This window comes from Xyrauchen texanus, chromosome 39 (assembly GCF_025860055.1).
Source record: "Xyrauchen texanus isolate HMW12.3.18 chromosome 39, RBS_HiC_50CHRs, whole genome shotgun sequence".
NCBI classification, from domain to species: domain Eukaryota; kingdom Metazoa; phylum Chordata; class Actinopteri; order Cypriniformes; family Catostomidae; genus Xyrauchen; species Xyrauchen texanus.
The window spans coordinates 3696866-3713561 of NC_068314.1; the positions used below are offsets into that span (position 1 = coordinate 3696866).

General features: G+C 39.3%; 1 protein-coding gene across 2 annotated transcripts in view; it reads right to left on the reverse strand.

The window, feature by feature from the left end:
• Positions 1–16278, reverse strand: part of LOC127633045 (spectrin beta chain, non-erythrocytic 1) — a 106385-nt gene extending 90107 nt beyond the window's left edge. Inside the window, exon 1 of one of the 2 annotated variants that reach the window (XM_052111912.1) lies at positions 16182–16278. The gene's annotated coding sequence lies outside the window, so the exon portion shown is untranslated. The remainder of the gene's footprint in view (positions 1–16181) is intronic. The other variant, XM_052111913.1, reaches the window with a different exon arrangement.
• Between the last annotated feature and the right edge of the window lie 418 nt (positions 16279–16696).

Here is a 16696-nt window from a genome sequence, read left to right on the forward strand (position 1 = left end):
AAAATCATAATTTTGATTATCAATTATTTTCAATTATTACATTTGAAGTCATTTTATGAGACGATAATTTTATAACTGAGTTTTTTAATTATGACTTAGTATTTTATAACTGGCTTACCATCTAATAATTTCAACCTTATTCTAAATGATTTATATCATGATTTAATATCTTTAATATCTTAATATCTAATATATAACAGCCATTTTGAAAATCTTACGTCATAAATATGACTTTGAATCTAATAATCATGACATTTTAACTCGTACTTCTTAGTATCTCATAGTTATGGCTTTTTTTAATCTCAAAATTATGACCTTAAAAAAACTTTTTTCTTTTGATTTTGGGGTGAAAAATGTGCATGTTATTGACCAATTTTGTGAGATTCACCCAACCATGATGTCATGGATTTTGAAAAGTTGATTCATTTAAAGTCTAGCATAGAAATGTGCTGTGATTACAGCCACTTTCATCTATATCAGTGGCGTGAAGCCTCATTGGCCCGTTTGAAGTAAAGGGAATATCCAGAGCTTTCTGAACCCTGTTTGCAGTTGGGGGTGCTACTGATAGCCGAATTCAGAGAAGCTGAATGTGATACATAGGACATGCCACTAACACACAGCAGAGTTCTACAACTGCACAAACTGAACGTGAAACAGAATTCGCAACCCATTTTTACTCCTTTTATCGAGTGAAACAGGATAACAAGGAAAAATGTAAGGTGGGACCATAGCGAACTCATTGTATGTTGAAAAGTGCCAACTGCAATAGCAAATCATGGTTTTGCCGGCTATGACTTAAACTAAAGGCTCCTCTGTATTTTTTTTATCCCCTTTTCTCCCAATTTGGAATGGCCAATTCCCACTACTTAGTAGGTCCTCGTGGTGGCGCGGTTACTCACCTCACTCCGGGTGGTGGAGGACAAGTCTCAGTTGCCTCCAGTTCTGAGACCGTCAATCCGTGCATCTTATCACATGACTCGTCGTGCATGACACAGAGGAGACTCACAGCATGTGGAGGCACATGCTACTCTCTGCGATCCACGCACAACTTACCACACGCCCCATTGAGAGCGAGAATCTCTAATCACAACCACGAGGAGGTTACCTCATGTTACTCTACCCTCCCTAGCAACTGGGCAAATTTGATTGCTGGAGTCACTCAGCACACCGTGGATTCGAACTCACGACTCCAGGGGTGGTAATCACCATCAATACTCGCTGAACTACACAGGACCCTCCTGTGCATTTTTTTTTTAAATGTCCTACCTCAACTTCATTAGGTTTGTAAACAACTGTAACTTTCAGCACATTTTGAAGAGTTGCTCACCACCAAGCACAAACAGGGCAATTCTAAGTTTAACTGGCTCATGCTTCGCTCATTAACTTGTCTTTTCCAAACGCACACCCATATGTCCAACCTCACGTCTAAAGAGGGTAAAAACAATGTAAGTTTAACACAGTTCCAAAGTTCCATGTTGTCCCCAGAGAGATCCTGATGTGTTGTGCACATGCCTTTTAACGTTTTGACATCAAAAGCAGAGAATTATTAGATGATTTTAAATTTCATGCATTTTTGTTTGTATTGTCTGATTAGCTCATTTTTGGTAGTTAACAAAAGACATGTGACCTGATGTCAGCAATTCCAAATATGCATTTCTGACCAATTAATAATGATTCTAAATAAAAAATAGATTTTAATAAAGATTAGATTTTTCAATAGGAAGTAGGGATGTAACGATATTGACGATATCGCGCTATCGCGGTGGTAAACGTGTCTCGATATCGTCGTGGTTGGGTTACAATATTAAAAGGACAGGTGTCCGTCAAAAAGCAAGAGGATTAAACACAGTCCCGCGGAACAAATCATTGTTAACTACATAGACCATGATCCTTTGCGCTGCGTCGTCACAACAACCGTTGTTAAGCCAATAGGATTGCACGCTACACGCTGTCCACACAAGCTCACAGCAAGCCAGCAGGGCCGACAGCGATACTTGTAAGGATGAAAACAACAACCCCGAAGTTGAGATTGTGCCAGCCCCTGCAGCTTTTAAATCAGATGTCTGGAAACATTTTGGTTTCGATCGTGTCAATAAACGCAAAAGGAGAGGTGGTGGTGGACAGACAATGGACTATTTTGATCTTTCTGATGAAAAACGTGAACATAAGCTAAATGATAGGTCAGTGTTTTTTAAAAGGCTTTTTGACTGACTATTTTATTTAAGTTTAAGTCATGTTCCTAAATACCAGTTTTAAAAGGCTGTTTTTATTTATGCTATGCATAAACCTGACTTAACTTGATCTTTGTTTGCACTTAAAGGGAATTCCCTATTGTTTACAATTGTTCTAGTTGCTTCTTAACTTGAACATTGCACAGAAGAATCAGTTATGCAACCAAATATTACTATACAGAATATTGATGTTCCTGACTACAACTTGCACTTTAAAAGCACTATGTGATCAGCGTTTTATGTTGTCATGATCCATAAATACAACAATACATTGCCTGTTGACTGGCAAAAGCAGAATAAATGTCAGTATTTTTTCGCTATTATCATCACAAACACTATCGTGAGCTATTTAACAATACCGTGAGCTTTTCCACAATATCGCAATAAATATCGTACAGTGAGGTCAATATCGAAATTGTATCGTACCGTGAGATTTTGATATCGTTACATCCCTAATAGGAAGTAGACACAACTTTTGCGTACTGCTCACACTTTACAACACCTTTAGTTTTATATCACCAGCAAAATCATTGTGAATATATAGAGAACTTTCTAGACATCGCTATTGCTTTAACCCTACTACACTATATTTCACAATGCATTTCCCTGCTAAAAAAATAAAAAAACATCTTGAACCAGCTCAAGCTGGTTTGCTTGTCTTAGCTTGTTTAGGTTGGTCTAGCTGGTATCCCATTCTGGCCAAAAGTTCTCTAAAACCATCAAATCAGACCGGCCTAACCAGGCTGGGAGACCAGCTAAGACCAAAAAGCTGTTTTTCAACAGGGTTTCAAGCTCATATCCAAGTAGAAATGTCTCCCACACCTAAAACATCTCACCACACCCTTGGCTTTGGCAGTGCGACAGCAGGAATTGAATGTATCCCGTTTGGTCGGGCCGTGTGTGTGCTGAAAAACACACACATGGAGAGTTTGTGGGGAGATCTGGATCATTAAAATCCTACATGCCTTTGCTCAACAGTGTCTCAATCTAGATCACAAAGGTCACCCTCACTATCCTTTAAATCGGTACTGTTCCTATATACACACACACTCTCTCTCTCTCTCTCTCTCTCTCTCTTTCTCTCTCTAATATGGGAAAATTCAGAAACAACACCAACACTGAAACTGAGAAAAATGGCCTCAAAGTTATGTTTAAAGTGTGGATTTTGTACCAATTTTTGACCTCCGTATCTCTGAGCATAATTGAACCAAACTAGAGCATTATTTGATCTGACTCCATAAACAATATTAAGCAACCCACCCAAATCACAGCTGTGAAAGTATATACTGTATTTCCTTAAAGAATTAAAAGACAAGCAAAGCTGGTTCCTAGAGCCATAACTTACTCAGCAATTGTTAATTTACCTGAAAATGCAAATTTTCAATGCCAGAATTACAATTTTTGGTTGAAAAATTAGAGGCACATGTCACATAGGACAACAGGACCAACACTTCCTCTTTAAGTAATGCACGGGGACTATGGGACATCATGAGATAATTGAAGCAAGGGCAGCGAGCGTCCCGTTCAGATGACCTCATCGTTTCCAAGACCTTGTCAAAGGCTCATATACCAACAGATGTGAAGATACAGCCTTAGCAAACACCTCTAACTCAGTCACTATTTCACACACTCTGCTTTGATAATAAAGTTTGACTGTAAAATAAAACTGAACAGAGATACTTTAATGAGAAAAAAAACAGAGAAAGTCACTAAGCGTGAAAGAGATACAGAGTTAAAGAGGGAGACAGACAATCTTCATTACAGATTAGCATTCTGACCTCGAAGGTCTCTTGCTAACGCTCTGCCTATGTGCTTTATGTCTAATTTTAATGGATAAAAATATTGGATTGGAGGCAGATGGCAGATTCATGTGCATTCTTAATTGTTTGGCTTTGCTTTTAGAAGTGATAGACCCTCAAAGGGAATTGACAAGAAAAGACAATACAGTAATACAGCCTTTGAAATCTGTACATCTTTGCAGCGCTCATTTCCCAATATCTGCACGTGCTGGAAAAACACACTTTTCAAATTAATTCCCTCACAGGAAATCAGATGAGATCACTAAAACCCCAGCGCCTCACATGTCCAGTTCAGGCAGCTGAGAGCGAACACCCTGGGCGGAGCAGTAATGTGTGCTAGGATTGAGCAAGCACTGAGACAGCGAGATAGAGAAGAATCACAAATGGACCACACACCTTTAGTGTCTTTAGGACTCAAGTGCATGTGTTGTTCTCTGCAAAACAAAAGAAGCTTTCCAGGAGCTCAAATGTTCACCCTACACGTCTAATTTAGCTTGGTTCATTGGCACGGATTAGTGCATGACTGCAACAGATTTTTCAATAACCGATACGATAACTAGAGAGCAATGTGACCGATATATATACTGTAGGCGAATACAATTTAAAGATTCTTTAGCTAATGTCTGGTGGGTCTCTACTCAATTGAAAGATATCTGCGGTACATAATGTGCAATTTGTATTGTTTACTTGCTGCATTCATTGAGCTAATGCTAGCATGCTAAACTTTGCCATCCCTTACAAAAATTGTGAGTTCATGGCAAATTTTATGCAAATGAGCTTGGCGGGAAACTTGCGGCAAATTGTCCATTGTTGTCAAAGGTTTGCTCTAGGTTCACCACTACCTCATTTGCGGCGAATCACAAGCTAATTTGCATGTGAAAATAACGAGTGGCAAATTTGCAACAAGTTTGCCAAAACTCTCTATTTTTTTTTAAGGGATAGTATGCACCTGTTAACCTCTGATATTGTGTTTTATGGTGGAACTTTTTAAAAGAATACACAGATTGCAAAAAATCATACTTGTTTTTAAAGAAAGACATCTGATGCTACAGCAAGTATGGGTGTTGGGTGTTGATATATAGTAGGTGCTACTATGGCAGACAGATACAGCAGGATTAGTCAATGGGCAGAATATAGACAAAAGAATAATAATTAGAGACACGTCAATGTGTTTCAGGTGTGAATGGCTTACAGACTGCAACAAACAGCAGCACATCAAAGCATATCAAACCGTGATGAAGACATGACATGATATTAAATATTGTTTCATAAAACAGAAGTTCTCATCATCAGATTTAGAATATAACATTAGCAGATTTGTGGCTTAAGCTCCATTGTGTCTCTAGGCCCTTCAAAGGCCAATGTCATATATCATTTCATAAACAAATACAATGAAAATAAAGATCAATTCCTATACATTTGTGCTTTTATAACTAGAATTCTGACACCTGGACAACAAACTCTCAAGTGTCTTCTGTCAAAACAGACCAAAATTGTGATGAACTACAGCCATTAATATGGAGTATGTCCAATTCAGGATTGAGCTGAGAACCTTAGCTCAAGATTAACAGGTGTTAAACTTCTAAACACAAAGAAATATTGATAGTAAAATACTATTTTAAAACATCTGTTTAAAACCATTTTTAAAAAGCTGCTTTGTTCTGTATATGGTGCTGGGTGCACTTTCATGAGCACTGTCATGTTGAGATCACATGACCAGCCAAATATTAATCGCATTATCTCAATAATCCCACGTGGTTGGACATAATCACTTTCAGAATATATTAAATATGGCTGACTGTTTTGGGGTCAATGACCCGATGCACATTTTTGGTCTGGATCTATAAATCAAGTTATCTAAAAATACATAGCATTAGATATATAACAGAATTCTGAGATTATATTCTTCTCACCACAATTGTACAGAGTGGTTATCTGAGTTACCGTAGACTTTGTCAGTTCAAACCAGTCTGGCCGTTCTCTGTTGACCTCTCTCATCAACAAGGCGTTTCTGTCCACAGAACTGCCGCAAAAAACATCCAGTGAGTGGCAGTTCTGTGGATGGCAACACTTGTTGATGAAAGCAGAGAATGGACAGACTGGTTTGAACTGACAAAGTCTGCGGCAGGGGTGCCCAATACGTCGATCGCAAAGGCAATGCTGGTAGATCGCACAAAATGTAAATGTACTTTCGTTAAATTTTAATAAAAATAAATATAATGTCTTTCCTTCTTTTAGTTTCTGTCTGACTTGCACTTGACGAGTAAATATTGACCAGGCGAGGTTTTGTTTATTCAGTTGCCATGACAACTAGGTTTGCGCATACGTGCATCCAAGGATTTCTGAGAACAGAGAGCGCGAAATTGCAATGCTACTGCCCGGATTAGGCAAAACTGTCTGATTCCATTCAGTGCAAGTCGTCAGAACAAGGTAAATGCCCTGGCTATTGTAATCTATTGTGCTGTAGTTGTTTTGCATTTAGTTTTAAAACTGAATGATATCAACATTGAACATTTTTATATATTGTTTTATTAATTAGAAGATGAATTCCATGTAGGGATACATGCAGTAGTCCCAACAAGCATTTTCTTATTTTAAATGAAACAGTGTTTTTTTTAGTTGGTAGATCTTATTGATTTGGTCATTTAAAAGTAGATCATCACACAAAAAAGGGTGGGCACTCCGGTCTATGGTAACTTAAATAACCGCTCTGTACAATTGTGGTGAGAAGAATATCATCTCAAATACACGGTCTTGGCGGCATGAGGGGTGGACAATATTAGTGTGGTGATTCTACACACCCGGTCCCTTATCAGGCTAATCAAGCCTCCGAGAGGGATAAAGGCCGACTGCGGAAGATGGTGCAGGAGAGAGATCGTTTACGGGCATGTCCGTCATGTGTGTGTTTGTGTCTTTTGTTTAAGTTTCTCATTAAACTATTATTTATATTGGTCATGCCGGTTCTCGCCTCCTCCTTGCCCTTCTATATCCCTTTACAATTAGGCAGGTGGTTTTAATGTTGTGGCTGATCAGCATATATTTTGAAATTGAATGAGCAAATTTTTACTCAAAATTCACTTACTCAAAAATACTTGAAAACAAGTGAGCATTATATATTAACCAATTAATGGCCAATACATTGGACAATCACTCATTACAAAAAGTACAATACAATCGTCAATATTAACTATTTGACTATCCAAATTCATGGACTCGACTGACAGCTATGTACCACATGGATTACTAGAGCCCTCTCTAATGTCTTCACTTTAAATTAGGAACACACCGTGCTGTAGTTCTACCCTCGTAGATCCAGCTGCAATTTATCCCTCAGAGGTTTGAAGCTCAGGATTGGGATTTGGATCAGGTGTAGGTCAGGGTGACAACCCACACAAGCAAATAGCTGTCCAACCGTGAGCTTGAACGTCAGACCAGTAGGGAGAGTAGATTATGAAAAAAACAGCGGATGGATCAATAACTGGAAAGAGAACTAAAATGTCCAGCTGGGAGGGGGAAACTGTCAGGGATAAATCTGCAACAATGTAGAATCTACAAGAGAAATATCAATGATTCAGACCTAGCAGACAATCTTACATTGACGGAATGTTCAAACGGCCAATGGAATGCTTGTTAATTCAAACTCCAACAGTCAAAACATTTGTATGTAAACAAACCCACAAAAGGCCTTTGATCTTCATCAAGTTGCTCTCTCTATCTCTCTCTTGCTGTTCTTTATCTATTTATCCATCCGTCCATCAATGCAGAGATTCTCAAGAGCACATTAATGGCGTCTGAAAGCAGATTTGGAATTGGCTTCATGATTCATCTCACAATCCTGCTGTACACCAGCCAATGCGCTTTAGAGACATAAAATGAACGTATCAAATAACCAACAACAGGACGAGAATGAAAAAGATGAGTAGAAAGCAGGAGCGAAGAGGAGACGTCAAGGTCAGTAGACCTCACCCAGTCCCTCAGGATTTACCTCATTTCCTCTAATTAAATCTCAGCTTGCTCCAAGCACATAAGTCATCGCCCTGAGAACATGCTGGCAAATGCGATCATGCGGGAAACATGTCCATCAGCATTGCGTTTTAGTTTCTCCATCGATTTGCTTTGCAGCACTTTTTGTAACGATGGAAATTTGTTGATTTGGGGGAATGTAGAGGAATAGTTTGCTCAAAAACAGAAATTCATAAATTATTCAACCTTATGTTGTTATAATTCCATCCGACTTTTATTTTCTGCAGGGGACAATTTACATTTTTGAGAATGTACGACTAGTCGCTATTTACCATGTAAATATAATGAATAGGGGCGCTTTTGAGATATAAAAAGAATGCAAAAGTATCACAAAAGTAGTCCGAACAAATTGAGCACTATTTTACAAGACCAACATTTAAATCTTTTTTAACCGAAAATCTTTATATCCGCCCTAGCTCTTCTTGCACGTTGAAGTAGCGATGTTTGATTCGTAAATAACTTGATTTATTCACAAAACGGACTGATCCGGTTCTCAAGCACATTTACATGTACACCAATATGCCGATTACTCTCTAAAATCAACTTATTTACAAAAGCTGACAAAGCAATAAGTCCACGTCTACATGACATTTGAAATAATCCCATTATTATCTGCTTTTGACGTCAATCCTTGAAGAAATATGCAATCAACCTGTACACACATTGGATGAGCTGGTAAGAACACCATTTAAGGTGTTTACATGCCACGCAAAATCCGCATAATTGGTAAAAATCTACCCGCGTCGGTAAAACCGTGAGGTCAATTGTGGTCTGATTAACATGCGAACATGCTGAACAAAGGCCATAAGTACAAAGAAAGTCATAAGAGTTTGGAGGGTGAGTAAATAATGACAGAACTTTCCTTTTTGGATGAGCTATTCCTTTAGACTAAATAAAGCTGTGATCTAAGCCCTTACAGAATGTACCGACACACCCCTTTGTCAAATTGTGCGGGGCGTGCCCGTAACTATTCTGATAAAATGAAAACAAATGCAATGTTTTAGATGTTAAACGTTGAAGCCTGATGGCAATCGTTCGATGTTCAGCCTCGACTTTGCGTCTAAACAGATTAATTCAGAAACTGAAGTGGAAATTGTAATGGGTTGTATTTCCTTTGCAAAGGGACTCTAAACAGTTACCATCAAAGCAACCAGGCAGACAAATGACTTTCAGTTCCCCTCTCTCTATTGGGTTAGGTGCTCTTAGACCCAAAAATAAGAGCGTAAATTAAATTCCAGGCAGCTTGAGGACAAGCAGCTGTAGAAACACGGTGAAGATGTGGGCCTGTCTCAATGGAGGGGGTATTTAGGTATTTAGCCACCATTCTACAAGACACCTTAAATACAGCTAAAACATGCATTTCCACCACTGTATATTTTTTATGTATTTACTATCATGTTGTTAGTGTTTTTCCCCCATTCATTTTTCCATAGGGATTTGATAAAATAGTTCTAAACCATGAATCAAACCAACCAGCTCCGAGGTGAATCACAACATTACAAACTTTGATTTGAAGCAAAAAGTTATTTGAAAACCAGACAAAAAGACAAAGATACAAGACTGTGTCCTAAATGTCTTCTATGAGGGAATGAACTACAACTCCCTTGAAGCATTGAGAATGATGTAATCAAAATATAAAATTACAGATAAATATAAAACTATTGATTTGAAGTTGTCGATTATGATTATATAACTAATATATTTTATGTTTATTGCAAAATATATTAAAAGAGTGTTGGGAGAGTGACTTGATTGCGTCATTCGCAGTGTGTCATGGGAGTGGGCGGTTGCTGCAGAGCTCTTTTGGTGTACTTTGTTGGCCATGATTCTCTGATTAGTGGATTTCTCTTCAGGACTATGTTTAGTATAGTTCTTCAACAAAAATGTCACTACTAAACACGATTTAAAAAAAAATAAGTTGAAATAACACAGACTAATGGCTTCAATAGAAGCATATACCATCGATTAACAACCTCAGAAGTCATGGTAGGTCTGTCTTTAAAAGTTCATAAGTTTCATCGTTTACAATTATTTCCCTAATATTGTGCTCAATTAATCGAATCGATTTTGAATTGACTTTGCAACGATGTGGTTTGGTCAAAATCACCCTTTTAATTACTCTTAGAGCACATATACATCAAGTGCTTAACATTATCAAGATGCTTTAGCTATATCGCCCAGTCCTTAAACAAACACACTCATTCACTCATACTAGGGGCCTCCCATAGGGATCATGTGTTCCTCACCTGTTGTCCACTGTCGTGACAGCTGGTCCCCAGTCGCTTAAAACCTTCAAACCTCTAGCAATCCTCCTCCACTTCATTAAAACACAGATCATATCTGACAATAAACATCAAGCCCCCCACCTGTTGTCCTACTGTAACACAGTCTGTGCTGTGAAATTAATTCACCCGTACAACAGGTAAAAGCCACAGGGATAGTTTCATCGGTCGTACGCCTCGCTGCACTTTGTTGGGAGCTCCATTTTGTTAGGAGGTTTTTGGAGGGAAACTAAGCTGTTGTTTTTTGATAGAAAAGCCATTTACATTATAAAAATATTGACATGAGAATTAATGAATTTAGTGCAGATTTTGGCCAACCGTGATGTTGGTGATGTTGAAGACAATCAAACCATTACAGCAAAGAGTTTGGGATTCAATTAACGTACGTGGCGGTGGGGCGTGGTCGAGCATTCATCTGGAGTGAGAGCAAGCGGTAAGGGTGCACACAACTGAGCGCTAGTAAGTCTAACACCCGTTTCTGATTGCAGTAAGCATTGGGGAGAGCAATAAAAGAAGGTACCATGCCGGTCACAGAGAGAGAGAGAGAGAGCTACCACACATAAACAAAGACTGTGTTGAGCTGTGACTGCTGAAAAGCAAGTCTGTTGTGATCATTTGAATATTGTGCTGAAAAGCCATTTATTTTTTATAGTCCTTCCTTTGAGTTGAAATCCCCAGTTTACCATTTCCTACTTTCCCACCCAACAAACTTCTCCACACTGTTTGGCTTACACCAATTAGTGACAGTCCCGTTCAGTTTGTTCGGGGCCCTGGCAACATTTCAGCGTCTTATGGACGGAGTCCTCAAACCACACTCTGCTTACGCCACTGCCTAGTGATGTCCTAGTGATCAAGATGACATCATTATATGCAGTAATGATCGGCAGTGGCATATGCAGCATCTGAGGGTGGTTCTGAGGTTGCTGCGATGAGCGGGACTCAGGGCAAACCCCAAGAAGTGCGCAATTGGACGGGCATAGTATCTGGGGTTCCACTTGGGTCATGGGCAGGTGCATCCCCAAATTGATAAGACTGCGAGGATTGCGACCTGCCCAAGACCCAAGACCACTGGAGCAGTGTCCAAAAGTGTTTACGCAGATGAAAGCTGCACTTTGTGGCGGACCACTTTTACATTCACCTGATTTCACTCTCACTTTTATTTTATCGATGGATGCTTCAGACATGGGGCTGGGGGTGGTGCTCTCAAAGGATGTGGAGGAGCGCACAGTGCTGTACATTAGCTGCAAGCTCCCACTGAGGGAGACCAAGTACAGCACCATTGAAGAAGAGTGACTTACCATCAAGTGGGCTGTCCTCACTCTCCGGTACTACCTGTTGGGGCATGCCTTCACCCTCTGTTCAGATCATGCCCCATTCCGGCTCCACCATATGAAAGATACCAATGCACAGATCACCCACTGGTGTCTCACTCTTCAGCCGTTTAGATTCGAGGTGGTCAACAGTCTGGGGGCGCAGATGGATGTCGCGGACTACCTTTCCAGAAAAGCAAATGTTGGTCTAAGCCCAAGTCAGGACTTCAGGCAGGACTTCAATAAAACAAACTCAAAAATGTATTTTCAATATTCAAATGATCACACAACAGGCTTGCTTTTCAGCAGTCACAGCTCAACACAGTCTTTGTTTATGTGTGGTAGCCCTCTCTCTCTCTCTCTCTGTCTGTTACCGGTGTGGTTCCATCATTTATTTCTCTCCCAATGCTTACAGCAATCAGAAACCAGCACCCCTACCGCTTTTTACTTTGTTACCATGATAATGTAACGGTGCAAACTCTTAAGTATAAAATGTCAATTTACACAACAGCTTAAATAATCCACAAGTGGTTTTTTAAAATCATAAGCATCATTTTATTTTTTCTTAATAATTTGTTTTTAATCCCCTTTTCTCCCAATTTAGAATTCCTACTAGTAGCTCCTCGTGGTGGTGCGGTTACTCACCTCAATCCAGGTGGTGGAGGACAACTCTCAGTTGCCTCCGCTTATGAGACCGTTAATCCGCGCGTCATATAATTTGGCTCATTGTGCATGACACCGAGGAGACTCCCAGCATGTGGAGGCTCATGCGACTCTCTGCGATTCACACACAACTTACCATGCACCCAGTTGAGAGCGAGAACTGGAGTCACTCAGTACACCCTGGTGTCAATTCTCGCTGAGTTTCACAGGCCCCCGGAAGCATAATTTTAAAGTAAAGTAGGGATTATTCTAAAACAAATGTTGTGGTAACCAACATTATGCCACCTGGCTATCTCACAGTAAAATCGGAAACATTAGATAGAATTTTCCAGATATAAAAAAAAAAACTGCCCCAGTGGCCAAAGCGGTAGGTGTTGTTGGGCATATGGACACATGCGAGTGCCATTTTCTATAGATGAATAATGTGAAGATGAATGCATATTTTATCAATTGGATCCCCAAACCTAAACCTAACCATCAGTGGAGTAAGAATGTTATATTAGAGGGAAAAATGCAACCTCCAAATCACATTCGTCACCGATTAAGCAAACGCAATTACTTCCTGGTTTCAATGCATGATCCGAACCTGGGTTTCCCACACTGCTGACGCAACACGCTTCCAGTCACATCACAGTGGAAGGTAAACACACTGGAGCCCATGCAAGAATGTGTGATAGGAGATGTCATTTGACAGTGAGTAGGCATAATGTGGCCAATCCTAGCGGGTACTGGAATTCTTGGAAACAACATGCCGACTTTCCACGTGATCTACATGCTACAAATGCTGTCGATTGAGATCACCTTGTATTGAACCCAGACTATTCTTTCAATGACTAAGATATAGAGCTGAATCTTAAAGGTTTCTTATTTATTTTACATCATAATGTTTCTTTGTTTGAAAATTTTGCAAAATTGTAAAAGGTTTTGTTTATTTGCAGGTTAATATTAGATTCTGTTTGATTCAATGGTAGGCTCAGACTTTTGGGCCATACTGGAACACTTTAGGTGTACAGCAAGCTTCTTCGTGAGAAGCAAATGGGTCTGTACATAAAGCTGATGCGTCAAGGGAAAAAAAAACGAATGCAGAGTGCATTTTCTATGCCAAGCTCTTAAATGCCACTACACTCCTGAAAACCTGCCAAGAACAAGAACCATCATTTTATTAGGCCTTGACATATCATAAGTCACATCTTTATAAAACACTGTAAAAAAAAAAAAATGTGTAAATATTAATTAAAACATAAATTAATTATTAATTTGTTTTCCAAACACAAAGACGCAATTATGGTGTTGATTAATGCAACAAATGTGAAGCCACTTCACACCCATGTGAAGAATGTTTCAAGAATGCAATGAGAAATCACATTCACACCAATGACTATAATATCGATTCAAATAGAGGTTTATATGCATTTCAGTGGAGAATAAAGTTTATTTAATGATTGAATCAGATAAAATCTTCATTATTTAAACTTTCTAAATTTGAGTTAACCAAAATTAAGTAGAAACAACAATATTTAAATAGTGAATCTGAGTTAAGTCTACTTGCATCTAGTTACCTTAACTTGAATAGTAAATTAATTCTATATGAAAACCAAGTTAAGTGAACTTATTAAGACAATGGAGATGTCATTACTCAATTCAATTGAGGATAGGAGTTTACTTAAGTCAACCTATTATGGTTTTCAATGTAGTGGGCATGAGTCAAACATGTTCATATTGACTCGCTGTCAGAAGAGTACACTTTGAAAGGCAACGCAGTTGACTGGTGTGATCCCATCCAAAACGCACAAAAACAAATTATACCTGGGTCTTTAGACCCGGCCAGAGACACACGGAATACCTGGATGATGAACGGTTCTTTGGACATCCCTACAACAGAGTGACCACTGGGATGATTGAACCGAAGCAATATCTGCCGCAATTTGCTTCTTGACTCATTATTTGATCAGACTGCAATTAAAGTTAAGACATCGTCGCACAAAATTGTATTAAAACTGCTAAATGGTTGTTGTTTTTTTAACTGGCCGCCACTTCCTGAATTGAACATGCAACTTAGTGAGGTAACAATGATGTAATTGTTTAAAATATATATCATTAAGGAATGCAAACTGTTTCACATTCTAATTTTTAAAAACAGTCTGCAGAACACAGCAGTATAGTATGCAATATGCAGTAAGCGGAACGCCAGTATTCCAATTAATAAAAACACACTCGCTGATGTCATAAAGAGTTGCAGTGGGATGATACGGAGGGCGTTGTGTGGTATTTCTCATTACTTTCTGTTCAGTTATATGAAAACCATTTGCATAAAATGGGCTAAAGGAAAACTCTGTTTTGTTAAGATAAAAATTAAACACTATATTGAGTTACTTGTTGGTTTTTAAAAACAGCAAAGCAATACTTACTAGGACTTTATGTGAATCTTTTATGTTATTTATTTGATCATCTCATAATTTTTTTTTACTTATATACTTTTTGTAAATTTACATACTTAATATATCAATATGCTGCGATGGACTGGCGACCTGTCCAGGGTGTCCCCCGCCTTTCGCCCAATGTTAGCTGGGATAGGCTCCAGCCCCCCGCGACCCTGTACACAGGATAAGCGGTTGACGATGGATGGATGGATGAATATATCAGTATGTAAATGGTTGTTGACATATGCACACACAAAAAAAGCCAGCGAGATATCTGTGTGCGATTATGACATCATAAGCATTTCCGGATGCCATAGGTCCAACTGTGACATCATAAATACTTTAAGGTGGATGATGCAAAGGGCATTGTGAAATGTCAATTATGACATGAAAACAGAATAGCAGGGGATTATCTGGCATTATGACATCATGGCCGAATGTTTTGCTGCACCAGAATCTCATGTTTACAGTTAAGCGCTACCCCGGTTAGTATAACACTGCATCAGTCCAGACAGCGATCGTAAATTAAGATTGCCAAACCGATTTATGCGCATTTAGCCGAAAGAAGAAGAAGAAAAAAAAAACACGCGAAAGGCTGTATTAGTGGTGCCACTGCAGCATGACAAATAAACACACTCTGCTCTCAAAACAACTTCACGATGATCATCACAATGATTTACATTTGCTTTGCAGTTCAGAGAGACTATAAATGACATGTCGAATCTGTGAAATTCGTATAGGCCTATTAGCATTTACAAACAGCCGCAAATAACGTCCGGACGACCCAACGCATGAAGTAAAAACAAACCAGTGTGAAGGACTGAGTGACACCCGCTGCGATTCTGTCATGCGACAATGTAACGTGTAAAATGGTGATTTCTCTTTGGAGTACCGCGCGTCTGCTGCAGTGGAGATGGTCACCAGATCAGGATTACTAACAGTGACATGCAACATTTTATAACTGATAGATTACGACAGTTCCATCGCAAACAGAGACACATCAGCACAATCAAACAGGTATAGGAACCTTGGATGTGCAAATGCCTGTTTGCGCTTTGGAAAAACGCAAAACTCAAGTCTCAGGATCTGACCACGCCTGTTTGCATCCATATTCTACTGTACCGTTATTCCACAGAGCAAACCTATGATACCCACTATTGATTCCAAACAAACTCTAACGTCAATCCTGGTCTGAATTTAGCATGCATTGTGTTAAATGGTGATTTGAAAACACCAAGGGCTCTAAAACAGGATCAGCGCACAAATACACCTGGATTTGGCGAACTGTGTTATTTCATTGACGCAAACTAGTGATTTGGACTCCATCACGCCCACATATTTAATAGGAAAGCGCTACGCTTATTGCGGTAAAGTCGGTTTACGCAAGCATCTTTTAGCCTGAATCTTATTATAAAACATCTGATGGTGAAATAAAGGGGTTATCTGCACTTACCGATAAAAGAGTACGTGATAAACTTCGCCGCCTTTGCAGTCCGCAGCGCGCGATGAGCGAGAGAGAGAGGCTGCACACACTGCGCTGGGAGTGACCGATGCGCACTGCCTCCCTCCCCGTCAGCTGCTGCACTGAGACGCGGGGCGGGGAAATTACTCATCCTACTATAGAGAAGACAATGGCTGCCTTCACCATAGTAGTAGAGTGGAGAAGACCAATTCGTTTTAACTAGTTCAGCTCGTTCCTGTAAACCAGTCTCAATGTTTTTCATTGAGTTACATAAATTACTAGTGTTTACTGCCATGTTGGTGTTGTTTTACACAGGCCGTGATTATTTTATGTGCTGCTAGAGAATTTTGATACCTGCTAAACAGCGTCAAATTTGGTTGGTTATGGTTCCTATGTAGTAGCTTTGAGAACTTAAAATCATTTGATTAATTGAACCAGTTCAAACAAATCGATTCCATTATTCTTTTTAGTCACCGCTGAAACGTTTCCTCAGGAGGTGCTAAACA